This window comes from Protopterus annectens, chromosome 2.part0 (genome assembly GCF_019279795.1).
Source record: "Protopterus annectens isolate FY-2018-M chromosome 2.part0, PAN1.0, whole genome shotgun sequence".
In the NCBI taxonomy this organism is placed as follows: Eukaryota; Metazoa; Chordata; order Ceratodontiformes; family Protopteridae; genus Protopterus; species Protopterus annectens.
This window is the reverse complement of record NC_056728.1, coordinates 1,674,541,796-1,674,557,467: the sequence shown is the minus strand read 5'-3', so window position 1 is coordinate 1,674,557,467 and position 15,672 is coordinate 1,674,541,796. Positions and strand designations below refer to the sequence as shown.

Here is a 15,672-nt window from a genome sequence, read left to right as displayed (position 1 = left end):
GTTTCAAGGGGATAGTAGCGGAAGAAGGAAGGAAACAAACAACAGCGTACCAAAAGCAGTGCTCAACTGACAAGGTTCCTTGACAACTTCCTCCGTGCTCACTTAGTTCCTGTTGTTTCAGGCATACGCACGTACTGTACCTGTTTGTAAAGAAACGAGAAATGGCAGTACAGTGATCACGCAACATGCTACATAAGCCTCTGAGGTACTTTATTTATACAAGTAGATCATTTAGTGCAATATGTAATAGTACTGCACGCTTACTAGAATGTGAAATGCACAAAAGTTGTAGTTTAGGGTTGAGTTACAGACAGCTCGTAAACCGCGGGTAGTCGACCTTTGTGCTAGATAATGATTTGACAGAAATTTTACTTTGGGTAATAATCATTTAAAGTTGTAAACTTGTATTTCAGCTATTCCTTTATGTGCATCGTTTTATGTTGTGGCCCACTGGTACATCACATATGTTGTTATTATACTACTGTGTTTATCACAGGGTCAGAAAAAGGTCTACAGTTTGTTTACTGTATAGGGTGATAGTACTGTTAAATTGTACTACTGCTGATATATTCAGCTCATTTGGACAGTGGATTTGTTGTGACTTCAGGCAGTTTCATAGCTGCTGTGATGTCCGGTAATGGTTGGAAAGTATTTAAGACCAGATCATAGTGATTGGTTTCAGAAAAGTTTATTACTGTTGTCGATAAACTTAAAACAGTAATATGAGTAAAATATAAAAACAGCTAATAGTCTTGGATTTCCCATTTCTGCATATCCTGGACACTTTCGTTTTAATTAAATTTGAAACTTATAAAGTTATAAGATGTCTTCTTTGTGGTAGCTGCTGCCTAATTGCTTTGGGGGATGTGATATTCTCAGGTGTCCACTGTGTATATCCTGCGGCATTGGCAGTTCACTTAACATGACCATACATTTCAACGATCCCTGATTTGGGCTTAAATTTTGCGCTCTTGTCCACTTAATCCTTTCCTAAAACTAGCGATTTTTTTTGTAGAAAAGGTAGTGGATTACATTTAATAATGGCATTAACTAGAGGTTATATACTAGTTCTACTCGTACCTCTCAATCTCGAAGTGCAAGAAATCTGGACAAAGCCTACAATAATTGGGGAGGGGGTCAAAGTCAAAGGGACAGATTTTAAATATAGCTATTATAAACTTAGAAATTTACTGGAATAACATGATTTTGTGTTAGCATGCATTTTCTGAAGGATATGAAGTCTAAAATTCATCCAAACCCATGTCATTATTTAGTGACTTCAGTCCTCGGTCATTTGCCAGAAATCCACAAATTTTATGAAGGGACAGAACAAAAATATGAGGCAAAAAATCTGGAAAGTTGAAGTATGGTTCTACTTCATAAAAGCACATGTTGCTTCACATTCTGTTATTCTGTCAATTTCTCAAGTTAATAGTACTGATGTTTTTAAATGTGTCCCTGATTATTTCTGGATTTGTTTCTTTTTCTGGACTAAAGAAATTGAGAGCCATGTTAACCTAAGCAGTGCTTTTGGACCACCTTCTAAAAAGATGCACTGGTAGTGGTACTAGCTTAAAACGCAATTGTAGAAAGATACAGTATGTATTTTTTTTGTTACTTTCAGCGCTATTAGTGTGAGCCTTTTTGCACACCTGTTACACAACTTGGAATTTACCATACATAAAGCTACAAGCAGCTAAGGGTATAGTGAAGTTTGACAAAGTAGACAAGATGGGGAATGCAGGTAGAGTGGATTTGAGCAGTTTTTAAGTTTTGATATGAACGTTTGAGGGGAAAACTGAGTAATAAATCAAATTTTTCACTGTTTTGGGAACTGAAAATCCTTCTCATTGAATGTTGAAATTCTTTTGGTACAAGTTACATAACAAATGAAAGAAGTTAATGCACTGACATTTATACGTGAACAAGTTGAGGAATGAGGCTGTGGTGTATCTGTATATCTTGTATAATAATAAAGAAACTACAGGGGAGGATTCAGAAAGTGGAAAAAAAGTATAAAGACAAGAAGAGACATACAGCTCAGGGAAATGGATAGACATATGATGTAGGGAGGCCAGAGAAGGCTGGGTGTGCCTAGGCAAAAAACAGATGGAAGAATATTTAGAGCCCAAGAAGGCTTGATTGAGATAGGACGATAGGACATGGTTTTCAAGGAAACTTTTCAGAATGGATGTTGGGAAGTACACCTCAGAATGATAGGAAAATGGAACAAGGTTGCTTGGGAATATTGTGAAAACTGGGACCTTGGATAGCTTTAAATTAATATTGGATAGATTGCATAAAGGTAGAAATGAACTGAGGTAACAATTGCAAGGAACATTCCGTAGTTTATGAACAAATTAGATAGACCTTTAATCTTCTGTTGGCATACGTATTCTCATGTATGAGGTGCTATTCTTTACTTGCATGGTTACAGAGTTGTTGAACAACTGTAAGATTTCAGTGTTGTGTTTTGTAGACTAAGGTGTATTGCAGTGGGGCAGTGACTAGAATGCAGTCATCATATAGTGTTTAGGGTTTCTAGTGATAGTTAATTTTTGTTTGATAATTGAGATTGTCACTCAAAGGTTCTGTTTAAGATCAGACCTGGGCACAAGCCAAAACAGAAAAAGAAGTTGAATTTTTAATACACGGGAAAATTGCCAGTTGTATCACACACACACACACACACACACACACACACACACACACACACACACACACACACACACACAAAAACAAAAAACTTTTGGCAAAAAGAGGCACAACTTTTTGAGTTGGTTTGCTATTTCTAATTTGTTTTCAGAGTGGTATGTAAATAAACAGTGCAACTTTTATACAAATGTACATCATATGCAAATGAACAAACCTTCCAAGTTTCATGTATAATTAACTTAAGCATTTGGTGTCTAATTAGTATCTAAAATAGTGTAATTTGTTATCCTTGTTCCTCTCAGCCTTTCATATGTTTTGTGGATTACTTAACATTAAAGCAACTATCTACACTAATACTTAAGTGCATTATCACTTCATCTCTAATTTGAGTAGTCTGTCAGAATAGTTGCCACCTAAACACTTACATCCAACACTTCCGAGACATGAAATGAATATTTGCACAAATGGTTAACTCATTGACATATTTGTAAAGAGTATTCTGCTCTGTTTCCCCTTATAGAAACAAATTTAATTGAACAAAGTAGCAGAAGTAAGACTTGCTGAATTACAGTTACAAATGTTGAAAATACTGTTTTCTAGTATCAGGTCAGAATGGTTGGTCACAGTGAGTAATCTAAAGGTGTTGCTGCTCAATGCCAGGAGTCTAAACAGGAAACTTAACTTCCCTGCAAGCTCTTCTCATCCTGGAGAATATAGACATCTGTGTAGTTACCAAAACTTAGTTTACAGTCGCAGAGGTGCTGCACAATGGCAGTGCAAGGCTATAATGCTTTCAACATGTTTAGACAAGCTACTGCACAAGTGGGGTTAAAGGTGGAGGAGTTTCGCTTTACACTGAATATGAACACACCTCAAGGCTGTCAAATAGTATGACACACACACTACTTGTAGTAAGCTGGATCTAAAGTCCCATACTATTTCCTTGTAAGCTATAGGTCCCCCTGTATATCCCAGGAAGCCTGTACCACATAACTGGAGATATTCCCATTTCAACCCAATACAACACAACATTCATGGGTGATTTTAACTACCCCAGCATTAACTAGGAATCCTATATGATCTCAGATATGCAGACCCAGAGATTCCTGGACTTTATCACAAACACCCTGTAACAGCATGTTTGCATGAACAATGGGGGCAGAAGTATCCTTGACCTGGTCCTCACAAACATGGGGGAACAGTGTTGTCCTCCCTCCCTCCAGGATAAGGTCATCATTGGTCAGGTTGGACTACAAAGCTATTTCCTTTGAAATAAATATTAAGCCTGAGACCTCAGCTAACCCTAGAATATTTTAAAAGTATTCCAAAACTAACTACCACGTACTAAGTGACAGTCTAACAAAAGTCCAAGCCTCAAAGTCCTGAGAACACAGGCTGCCTGTACGGAATTGTTCACAGGAACCCTGTACCATCATGTAAATAGCTACATAGGGGCAGCTGTACCTACCCGAAATAAACATAGAGCAACTTCTAAAACAAGCTTACCTTGTGGAACCTAAGTATAAATAGGTTGTATAACAAAAGAAAGCAAATTGTTTCCAAAACCAGGAACTGCATTGCCCAACAAAGTAAAAAAAAACAATCTGAGCAAGCAACTCAGGGGACTAATCAAGTTGAGCAGTGCCAACTCTGGGGCAAAAATAGCCTTCCAAGCCAAGGACAACCATAAGGCTTTTTTCTTTTGTGTGTCCAGCCTTAAAGGCAACACCCAACCATGAGCTGATGATTAATGGAACCACTTGTACAGAGCCAGAGGATATAGTAAATCTGCTGCCAGATAAATTTAATTTAATGTCTAAGGACAAGAACTCTGCTTCAATGGGCCCTGATATTATCCCAGGAAGCCTCCTAAATAGCATGAAACATGGACTGTCAGGCCTGCTAGAATCTCTAACCATGGCCTCCTGGCAGGCTTTGTGCCAAACAAATGGAGGACTGCAACTGTTTTCCCCTACACAAAGGATGGCCTTCCACGCACCTGGGAAATACAAATTCATAAGTCTGACTAGTCTCATATGCAGGGTGATAGAAAGAATTATCATGGATCTGACAGTAATATAGGAGACCTATAGACACTGGACCGTTCCCAGTTTGGGTTTGTCAAAGGCATGTCGTACCTACTTAACCTGGTGGACTTCTTCAGGAAGCTCACTAAAGCTGTGGATGGGGCAAAACACTGCACACTGCATACATTGGCCTAACCAAGGCATTAGACACAATACCTCACTCTGGCATTGTAGATATACTTACAAAATTAGGCATAAACCCATATGTCACCTGATGAATATCCAGCTAGCTCACTGATAGGACACAAGAAGTTGTGATAGGGAATACACCTCCACAAAGAGGCCAGTCACTAGTGGAGCCCCAAAGAGATCAGTGCTGGGGCTTCTCTCTCTCCTTTTTTTTTTTGGCATTTATAACTTTGAAGTCAAGACAAATATCAAGGGTCTCTAGCTGACCAGGTCTGCAGATGACTGTAAACTAGGCATGGTTGTTGAATCCCCTGAAGACACTGTTACCTTTCAAGAGGGCTTGACACAGGAAAACAATTGGTGCCAGAGCCATGGACTAAAACTCGGTGTGGAAAAAATGCATAATAGTACCCTTTGGAAAATGGGCCAGCCCTGGAAAGTACATAACTTATAATACACTCCTAAAAGTAGACCCAGGGGTTGGGGTTCTGGGAATGCATTTTGACAGTAACCTCACCTTTGACCACTGTGTGTTGGTAAGAAAATCATTCTACAGTGAACAGCTGAAGGGTATGGCATTCATGTCTAAAGAGGTAATTTTTCCACTGTACTTGGCATTTATCTGACCAATCATTCAGTTCAGTGCACCCTTCTGCATGTACAGTGGATATAAAAAGTGTACACACCCTTGTTAAAATGCCAGGTTTTTGTGATATAAAAAAGTGAGACCACAGTAAATCATTTCAAAACTTTTCCCTGTACAATTCAGTTGAAAAACAAACATATGTTAGGGGGAAAAATATAAAAAAATAAAAACGTGTACAATAAGCTGGTTGCATAAGTGTGCACACCCTTAAACTAATGCTTTGTTGAAGCACCTTTTGATTTAATTACAGCGTTGTCTACTTGGGTACACATCTGCCATCAGTTAAAGAGACTCTGATTAACCCACATAAAGTTCAGTTGTCCTAGTAGGATTTTCCTGACATTTACTCAGTTGCCTGCTACAGCAGAAGCCATGGTTTGCAGAGAGCTTACAAAGCATCAAAGGGTTTTCATTGTTGAAAGGTATCAGTCAGGAGAAAGGTGCAAAAACATTTCCACAGCATTAGATATACCATGGAACACATTGAAGACCGTCATCAAAAAGTGGAGAAAATATGGGACAACAGTGATGTTGCAAAGAACTGGACATCCCTCTAAAATTGATGAAAAGACGAAATGAAAACTGGTCAGGGAGGCTGCCAACAGACCTTCAGCAACACTGAAGGAGCTGCAGGAATTTCTGGCAAGTACTGGTCGTGTATTACATGTGACAACAATCTCTCATATTCTCCATATGTCTGGACTATGGGGTAGGGTTGCAAGACAGAAGCCTTTTCTTACACAGAAAATCATCCAGGTCCAGCTAAAATTTGCAAAATAATGCATCAAGTCTTCCAAAATTATGTGATAAAATGTGTTGTGGTCTGATGAGACCGAGGTTGAAAGTTTTGGCCACAATTCCAAAAGGTACGTTTGGGGCAGAAACAACACTTTGCGTCACCAAAAGAGCACCATCTCCACGGTGAAGCATGGTAGTGGCAGTATCATGCTTTGGGTTGCTTTTCTTCAGCTGGAACTGTGGCTTTAGTCAAGGTGGAGGGAATTATGAACAGTTCAAAATTCCAGTCACTTTTGGCCCAAAACTTTCAGGCATCTGCTAGAAAACTGAAGATGAAGAGGGATTTCACCTTTCAACACAACAATGACCCCAAGCATACATCCAAATCAAGAAAAGAATGGCTTCACCAGAAGAAAATTTAAGTTTTGGAATGGCCCGCCCAGACCTAAATCCAATAGAAAATCTGTGGGGGTGACCTGAAGAGGGCTATGTACAAGAGATGCCCTCGTAATCCGACAGATTTGGAGTGCTTTTGCAAGGAAGAGTGGGCAAATATTGCCAAGTCAAGATGTGCCATGCTGATAGACTCCTACCCAAGAAGACTGAATGCTGCAATTAAATCAAAAAGTGCTTCAGCAAAGTATTAGTTTAAGGGTGTGGACACTTATGCAACCAGCTTATTGTATGTTTTTTTTATTTTTTTATATTTTTTCCCCTAACAGATTTGTTTGTTTGTTTTTCAATTGAATTGTACAGGTTATAGGTCACATTAAAGGCGGGAAAAGTTTTGAAATTATTTATTGTGGTCTCATTTTTTTATATCACAAAAACCTAGCATTTTAACAGGGGTGTATACACTTTTTATATCCACTGTAAATGATCAGGCACTTGAAATGTTTTAAGAGATGGCAGAGGTGCCTCATAAAAATAATACAGAGAGTACTGTTTGAACCATCTCAAAGCCCTATCCATGAACTCTGTCTCTTATAGACTGCTGCATGGCGATCTGTGGCTAGTCTACAAGGCATCCTCTAATCCCACACTGATGGATTTGTTGTATATCTGCAATACAAAAAGCAACAGAAATAATCATTGTAAGGACTAAAACCTCATCTGAGACATAACCAGGACATGTTGGGAGGGCAAGTATGTATTTCAAAGATTACCCCTTCTCGGGAACGGGCTTCCCAGCTATGTGAAGCAAAGCTCGTCCCTAACGATATTCAAACATAACTTGGACCAGTGGATGGGATATTGCAAATTTATCCCTGGTTTGGCACCTGTGTTCCTGATGGACAGGGGCAGCCTATGAATGTTTGGTGCACAAGCCTGTATCATAACTTGTAAAGTTGTTTTGGGAGTATTGACACATTTCAGCAATATTTTTGGTAAATTTGAGGTAAGCCTTGCTAAGCTTAAAATGGCTATTGGACCATTAGCCTAGTAACCACCTGTGAACCTAACACTTCCAAACACAAAGTAGAAAGCACCTAAAACAAAATCAGCAAATTTGTCTGCAGCCTCCAAAACAGTTTCATCACCGCATGGTGCTCAATATCCTCAAATGGCTTGAACTTCCTGAACATATAACCATCTCGCATCTACTCACAGCACATAAAATACTTCACTGTCCACAAAAAACACCTTTGCTGTCAAATCTCATCCAATGACATGTACTAAATAGAACCCTACTTACTTACTTTTGCTAATAAATCTAATAATTATTACAGTGACTCGCTGTTCTCTTTTACTATTTCCAAGAAGTGGAACAAACTTCCAAACCACATCAGGCTTTTAAATAAACTGCAGCAATTCAGATGTGGCCTAAAATATCACCTAACTTGTAAACTGTTCAACTGTACCACAGCTACAGTTTGCAGTATGCAATCCTAATTATGTCCACTATTAGTTATACAAGTGTATTAATATAGTATTTTTGATTCTACTCACAGTATATTGAAAACGGATTTCTGTAATCTGATATGCTTTATAAATAATGTTTGTTGCCCAATTACTTTGAAATACGTTGTAAATAATGTTTGACCATTTTTCCTTTGAGTCATCAAAAATATGTATTGCTGTCTTTGTTTTGAAGCTTTTCTCTCTGAGCATTTCAGTTTCCAGACAAACTTTCCAGGTAAACAAAAGCAAATAGATAAATAAACAAACCTGTTGATATATTTACACAGAGTGCAGGCATGCCATCTTAGTCTCTGTTTAGATAAACTTTTGTTAGTTTTGCTCTTTATTTTAGAAACCCAAAATCTCTGTCATTGTATTGCACACATGGTACATAAACCTGAGTGCAACACATACAGCATGTTAGTGGCATCTAATTATCTGTTAGTATTTTTTGTGTGTACAGGCTAATTTTCAAGAGTGGCATAAAGTGTTTGGATATCTGGTTTCTTTGGAACAGATCACAACTGCTTTCATGTAGTGTACCTCTAACAAATGTCAGTGATGCAAGAGATATGTCGTAGCTAGTGGCTCCATCAAAGTGGCTTGAAGGAAAATATATATATATATATGTGTATATATATATATATATATATATATATATATATATATATATATAGATATATGTTTAACTACTGTGTGTATGTATACATATATAATTATATCCATGTACATATATAAATATATAGATATGTATATGTAGTATGTCTGTGAATAGAATCCGTCACTTGTGGTCAGCTAAGCAAGAGTAGAGAAGCTTGGTGTTGAGAGAGTTTTTTATTATTTATAAATAAAGAAGCTGTAGTTTATTACTTCCATCAACATGTTACAAATAGCACACACAAGGCCAGCCTGAACCCACCTGAGGCCGTTTGGCCAAGTATGACCCTGTTTCCACAGGGGACTCTACACTAAGCTATGACAGGGTGATTATGACTTATATGGCCTGCAAGACTTGCATTTTGCTTTAGCACCCCTCAGGCAAGGCATTTTTCTGCCTGTGAGCTTTAATGGGATGAACTGCGTTTCCTGTCATGCATTACACTAGTGGTTAGTCCAGTGCTGTATTATGGTTTCATGCCACTTGTATAACTCAGTGTCATTTGTTCATGATCCTGTAACAGTCATTTGCTGTTGCTGAATGCTCAAATGCAAAACTGAGTGTGGATTCACCCTCTGGTTTTGTATAATGTTCTGTGCACTGATGCAGAATGTAATAAGACTGGGATTCATTTTGATGATTGGCAGTGGTACTGTGTTTTCTTTTGCTTCTTTTGCTGACATGCGGTGAACAATTGGTTGGTAATAAATATAATTGTAATAAATAAATGTGGAATAGTCAGCCTCCGCCAGTATGGCAACAGATATTAATAAGCACAAAAAAGACCAGTTACTATCTTACAAGGTAACTTCTGATCACCATGACTTTTGATAGAATGTTACAACTTCGCTAGTATGGCAGAGAAACATTTGCTGCAGTTGCAGATAGGAGCAAAATAATCTCATAGAAACGAGCACAAGGTGTGTATTTGTTGAGTGGGTAGCAAAGGATTCAACTTGTGTAAAAGACGAAAGCAAAAACAGTAACAAAAACAATTTGACTCATAAACATACTGCAGGGCTACCATAGTTTTATAATCGCATATAAAATGGGGAGAAGCAAGTTAAAAACTTGAAGGTTGAAAAGGGTTGGTCTGCACTGGGATAAGCATATTGTAAGAAGATGAACAAATGATGTGGGCGTTGCGTGTTCTTCCTGTATCCATGTGGCTTTCTTTAAGTTATTTTGATTTCTTCCCACCTGCCTTAAATGTGCTGTTTACTGGCTACTGTAAGTTGTCCCTGTATGTAATCTTTACTTTTGGCCTTGTGGACTGCGCTATGGCTGGAAATTATTTGCAAACATTAGTGTACTTACCCAGGTTAACAAGTAATTCAATAAATAAAAATAAATAAAGCATCACACTGTAGAACAAACCAGACCTCACACCACAAATTCCAAGCTAGATGAATTCATTCAGTTTAGTACACAGACTGATTGATTTATTAAAATAAAAAAAAAATAACTTCTGGATATTACAATAGAAGGGCAAGAAGATGGCAACTTAAAACTAAAGAATTTAGAAAAATTGGACAACCAAGCTTTATGTTGCATGGAACTAGTTGCCACCCCCCCCCCATAGTATTTCTTCCATTCCTTATGGGGAAATGGTTGGGGTTAAATGTTTATGTATTGACAGGAAGGAATGTGAGAAGAAAGTTCAAAATATAGCTAATATGTTCATAGAAAGGGGCTATGAGCCAGAGGAAGTATGGTTGGGGTATAATAAAGTAATGAATAAACAAGTGAGTAAAGCACAGAACATAATAATGCAGAAAAAGAATGCTGAAGAAAAAGAGAGCGAGTTGCATTTTGTGTCTAAGTATACTAATTTTATTATTGGTCTTATATACAGAAAGAAAATTCTACCTAAAAATGTCAAACTTATACTAATTTTATTATTGGTCTTATATACAGAAAGAAAAATCCTGCCTAAAAATGTCAAACTTTGTTTCTCATATAAAAGAGGCAGGAGTCTTAGACATGTTACTACATGGAAAATTTGAGAGACCAGAAAAATATAGACAATAATATAGTGAGATATGGAACTTTTTCTTGTGACAATTGCATAGTATGCAAATATATAGTGGATAGTTTTGAAAGTATTAATGGAAAAAAAAATTGACAGAAGAGGCACCTTCACTTGCAATAGTGAAAATATATATAGTTTAAAATGTCCTTCTGGATTGTTTTATATTGGTGAAAGCAAGAGAAACTTTCTTTTTATTTACTGGATACCGCTCTCCTTTAACTCTTCTGCATTAACTCCAGTCTTTCTCCTTTATAACCAAAGAGTCCATGATCTTGTAATTTAAGCTAATGTATAAAGAAACATCATACTAATGCATACAGTTTTATTTAGTGTTTGTGCTAAGATTGTTAGCAAGTAAGGTATTTTACCATTATCATTTATTACATTATTGCACTGTGCCAACATTTTTGTAATCGTGTGTTTTTGTAGCTTATCTCCCTGGGCTTCTACTGAAAATGGACATGTATCCAGTTAGACTAGCCTGGTCAACAAATGTAAAATAAATAAAAGAGCATATAAGAGACATCAAGAAGCAAAGATTTCAGAGTCCTGTAGCTATGCACTTTAAGGAACACCATAATGGTGACCCACGGGGTTACAGGCAACTGTTTTGGAACAAGTGAATATTAGGTTTAGTACTGATGAAAAAAATTAAGGAACACTTAAGAAGGAAGGAAGCAATATTTATTTTAAAATATAATAGTGTTTCCAAGAGGTTTGAATAGGGAATTTTCTTGGAAGTATTTAATATAAGAAGGTTAAAAAAAGAATATTAAAAGTTAACCTTTTTAGTTGTGTTTTTTTTTTTTTTTTGTGAATTCTTAATGGGATGATTATTTAATCAATTAAATGCATGTTGTGAAGACAGGTGAAGGCTGCCAGCCTAGCCAGATAGAATTTTGTAGATAATTCTGTCATTTGTAAATATTAATGTAAGCCACAGACTTGTTCTCTTAAATGTGAAAAGACTGCATTGGATATTGAACTGCAAAAATGTAACAACAGTGCACTCTGCTGTAAAAAAGCCAAGTCAAGCATTTTATGACTGTCTTTGATGTCAAAATTCAGAGCCGGTATGTCTAGAGGGAGGCATCCTGCTTATTGTTTTAAGACCAGATTTAATGGCTAGAATTTGCAGGTATAAATGTCCTTTATTGGTCTGCTTTCTGATCAGGTGTAAAGAATGTAAATGTAGTTTCTGTTAGCCTGGAAACAACAGAGAAGTGTGAAGAATGATGTCATGTGAAGTAGCTCTGTGTTATCAATTTAAAGAGAGAGAATCAGAGAGCTCAGGGCATTTTGTCTTGAGAACATCCAACATCACCAGCACTGTCTTGCTCTAGATGTAAGTTTATTTTAGAACTGTGTTGTCTCTTAGAAGTAGCTAGGAATTAGGAAGATTAGACTGTGTTTTTCTGTTGACGTGAGAACTTTTTTACGGTATTATTTTAAGTATTTCTTTGTGATCTGTGAACTCTTGACTAGCACTGTGTAGTAAGAAGTATTGCCTTGTGTTTTTATTATTAAATATTTTTAAACTTTTCAGCTGTGGCTGTTTTGTGTAGAGATAATTTAAGCTCTAATAGTACATTGCATGTATATAGCGATACTGTACCAAGTGACTCCAAATAAGTTTTGACACTTACCATTTGGATAATAATATTGCACAGTAATAATTGGACACCCTTCATAGGGTCCTTTGAGTAGCTGATAAATATTAGCTGGGTGGCGGCAGTGGTTTCTACCGTATAGTCTGGGTAAAAGGGGCACAGCCGGAGAACCTGTGCCAGCCTTCCCCAGGAGTGTCTGTGTGGATGTATGAACTCTTATCTCAAAGTGTGTGTCTGTCAGCTGCTTGGGCAGGGACACGAAGCACTGGTTGGACAGAGAAGGTGCTGGAGGTTTTAGTTTGCCCACTAGGCTGAGATCTGGACCCTATAGCTGTGCCAGTGGGGAGTCTTATTGGGGACCTGCAGAGAAAGAGAGAAACCAGCCCCAGACTGACTGTGATCTCTGTGTGCTGTTAAGGAAAATTGTACTTTACTGTGTGTGTATTTATTATCCTTTCCCTGTATGGATGCCCCTCACTGGTGAGGATTGAGGCTCCTTGATTGCTGGGCCAGTGCACGGATGTCACACACGTAGTGTATGCTTACTAGCAGAAAGATGTACTCCAAAAAGACTTTTCTGAAAGCCGAGGCTCCAGAGAAGTGTTACGTGTTCTAAATGGTATTAGAGTTTGAAGTTTTGCTGTTAACGTTTACTGTAGATGTTATTTTTTAATCTAAATAAGTCAGTCTATGTACTAAACTGAGTGAATTCATCTGGCCTGGAACTTGTGAAATAAAAATAAATGGTCAGAATTAGTTATAGGTGGAGTGTGAACAATGCCATCTCTAAAGAGAGGTGTGAAGTTGTTGTTGTTGTTGTCAAACACTCTGAGGAAATTTAACAGTATTACATGGCCAGGTTTCACAAGATATGAGATTATACTGGGCAAGGACAGTTCAGAACAGGCGATTGGTTGCCATTGAAAGAAGAAAGGTGTAATTTTAGATGAGAATGTGTAATGGAGTTTGGAAAATTCTTATTCTCCTTTTGATCACCAGTCTCCCTACAACTGTTGAGCCCATCCCAGTTGACTCATTTGTTCTGCACTTTCTGGCATGGGAGGTGGGAGTTAATTATTGTGCTGAGTCAGAAGATTGTGCCAGGGTGCATGTTTCAAATGAGCTTACTTCATAGTAGCATGGTCTGCTTAGTGTTGTCTGTAGCACCTGTCAAAGATGCTGGTATGTGTGGAGTACTGTACTTACCAACACAGGATCGCAGTAACATTGTCTATTTTTTTGTTTGGTGCTTTTTTTTTCTTTTTTTCGTGGTGTCCCTTTCTTAGCCAGTGTCATCAGTAATAACAGTATAATCCATTCTTTTTTTTACATTTCAACCACTTGTCATAACTCCATAACATATTAGGTACCTTAGTAGTCTTTACATTTCTACTTATTGCTTTTTCTATTATTTGTTGGAAGTTCGGAATAGAACATGACCAAATAAGTATGTCCCAAGTACCTAAAGGACTTTCTTCGCATTCACATCTCCAACATAGATGGCCAAAATTCCAAGGAACTCCTGTGCTTTTATGTGTATCTCAAGCATTTTCTTTTAAAACATTGGAAAATGTTTCACTGGCAAATTCTTTGTAGGAGCTTTATTGTCAGAAGAATGAGAAGCAGAGTCCCCTTCTGTTTGATGGCTCAATGTTTTGTTGGTTAAATGTTTGTGTTTCCTCCTTAGCCTGTTCTGCATCAGAAATGTGTTTGATCATCCAGGAAGTAATATTCTGAAGACAGCTGGATATAGCAGCTTGAATCTCACACCTGCGTTTCGACATTCCCTGATTGCTGAGATAAATTTGCTTCTCTTCTGCCTTGGTGCCTCCTGATTTTTTAATACTTTTCCCTTCTGCCACAATTTTGTCAGGATTGACTCTTTCTGCAGGTTTGGAGCATACACTCGATATACCCTTTCAATTAGGAAGTCCTGCTATGGAATACCAGTCCAGTTTCTTATTTGTGCAAATATTCTGATACAGCAGAAATTTCGGATTTTCTGTGTGCTCTGTCTTCTACCTCCTCCATTTTTGTGAAACAGCTCTTCTGGAGAAGTCTCACACTCAGCCAGCCTTTTCTTCATTTCATCCACTGTCTGAATAGCTTGTTAAAGTTGCATCTGATTTTTTTCAGTCTTTTGTTATTTCAGTTGATATAGTCATTCCGTGTTTCATTTATTTTAATCACCTCTAAGTTGTTGTTTGTGTGTATTTCGGCTTTTCCCGGTTAGGAGTCGCCACAGCGGAACTCCGGTCTACCAGTGATTGGCAGTGGATTTTTATGGTGCCGAGTTGCAAGCCCGACGACATGCAGACTCCACACAGAAGGCGCTCCAGCCAAGAATAGAACTAGAGAGCCTCTTGTGAGGTGACAACGCTAACTGCTGCACCACCGCGGCAATATTTTAATCCTCTATGAGTACATTTGATTTATTTTTTCTCTAAATTAACGGAATCAAGCTCTTGTACCAAAGCTGAAGCTTGAACTGCTTTTTGCTGGACAGCTTCAGGATGGTTCCCAGTCAGTGTTTTCTCTCCGCCTTTTCTCATTGATTTTCTTTAATTTTCTCTAACTTTCTTCTTTGCTGGCATCCAGGCAATGTACTTACTAATCATTAATGAGATGAAGCTGGCAGAATTAGTAGCTGTTATTTCTCAGTTTCTTTTTTCACAATGGGAGAGCTGAAATGAAGCTGTTGATCAGTGTGCAGCCATCTTGGAAATCTGCTGTCATAACATTTTGTCTCTTCTCAGAGTTTGTTTTTATTATTTCTTTCCATATTCCATACTTCTTGAATTTGCATATTCCTTATTTAACTCTTTTAGTCTTTGCAAATCAGCCAAATGTATATTTATTTGAGTCTGTTAATCACTGTTGTGGTCCACCCACTATATATACCTGTTTTCCTTGAATATAAAGAACTTAAAATTAAAGCTGGCTCTGCCACCCTGAGACCCCTTTCTTCATCTCACTGTTGAAATCTTGAGACTTGCATTTCCAGTGACAGAGACAAAAAGAAATGATTGAAAATACAGGAGAAGAATGAATACTGAACATTGCTGTCCTCCTCCTTTAAACTTCTTTTTTGCAGAGGGCAAGCAACCCTGCACCCCTCCCAAACCTGTATATACCAATTCTGAGATCACTGTACCGCAGTGAAAAGGAAATATTTTTGAGTAATGGGAATCTTGGACTTTAACATTTGTAAGCCT

The 15,672-nt window shown here is 37.7% G+C and overlaps 1 protein-coding gene across 1 annotated transcript in view; it reads left to right on the top strand.

Moving 5' to 3' along the window:
- The first annotated feature begins 38 nt into the window (after positions 1-38).
- The window catches only part of VPS13D (vacuolar protein sorting 13 homolog D), a 3,321,573-nt gene continuing 3,305,939 nt past the window's right edge, over positions 39-15,672 (top strand). The window contains exon 1 of the mRNA XM_044060428.1: positions 39-205. The gene's annotated coding sequence lies outside the window, so the exon portion shown is untranslated. The remainder of the gene's footprint in view (positions 206-15,672) is intronic.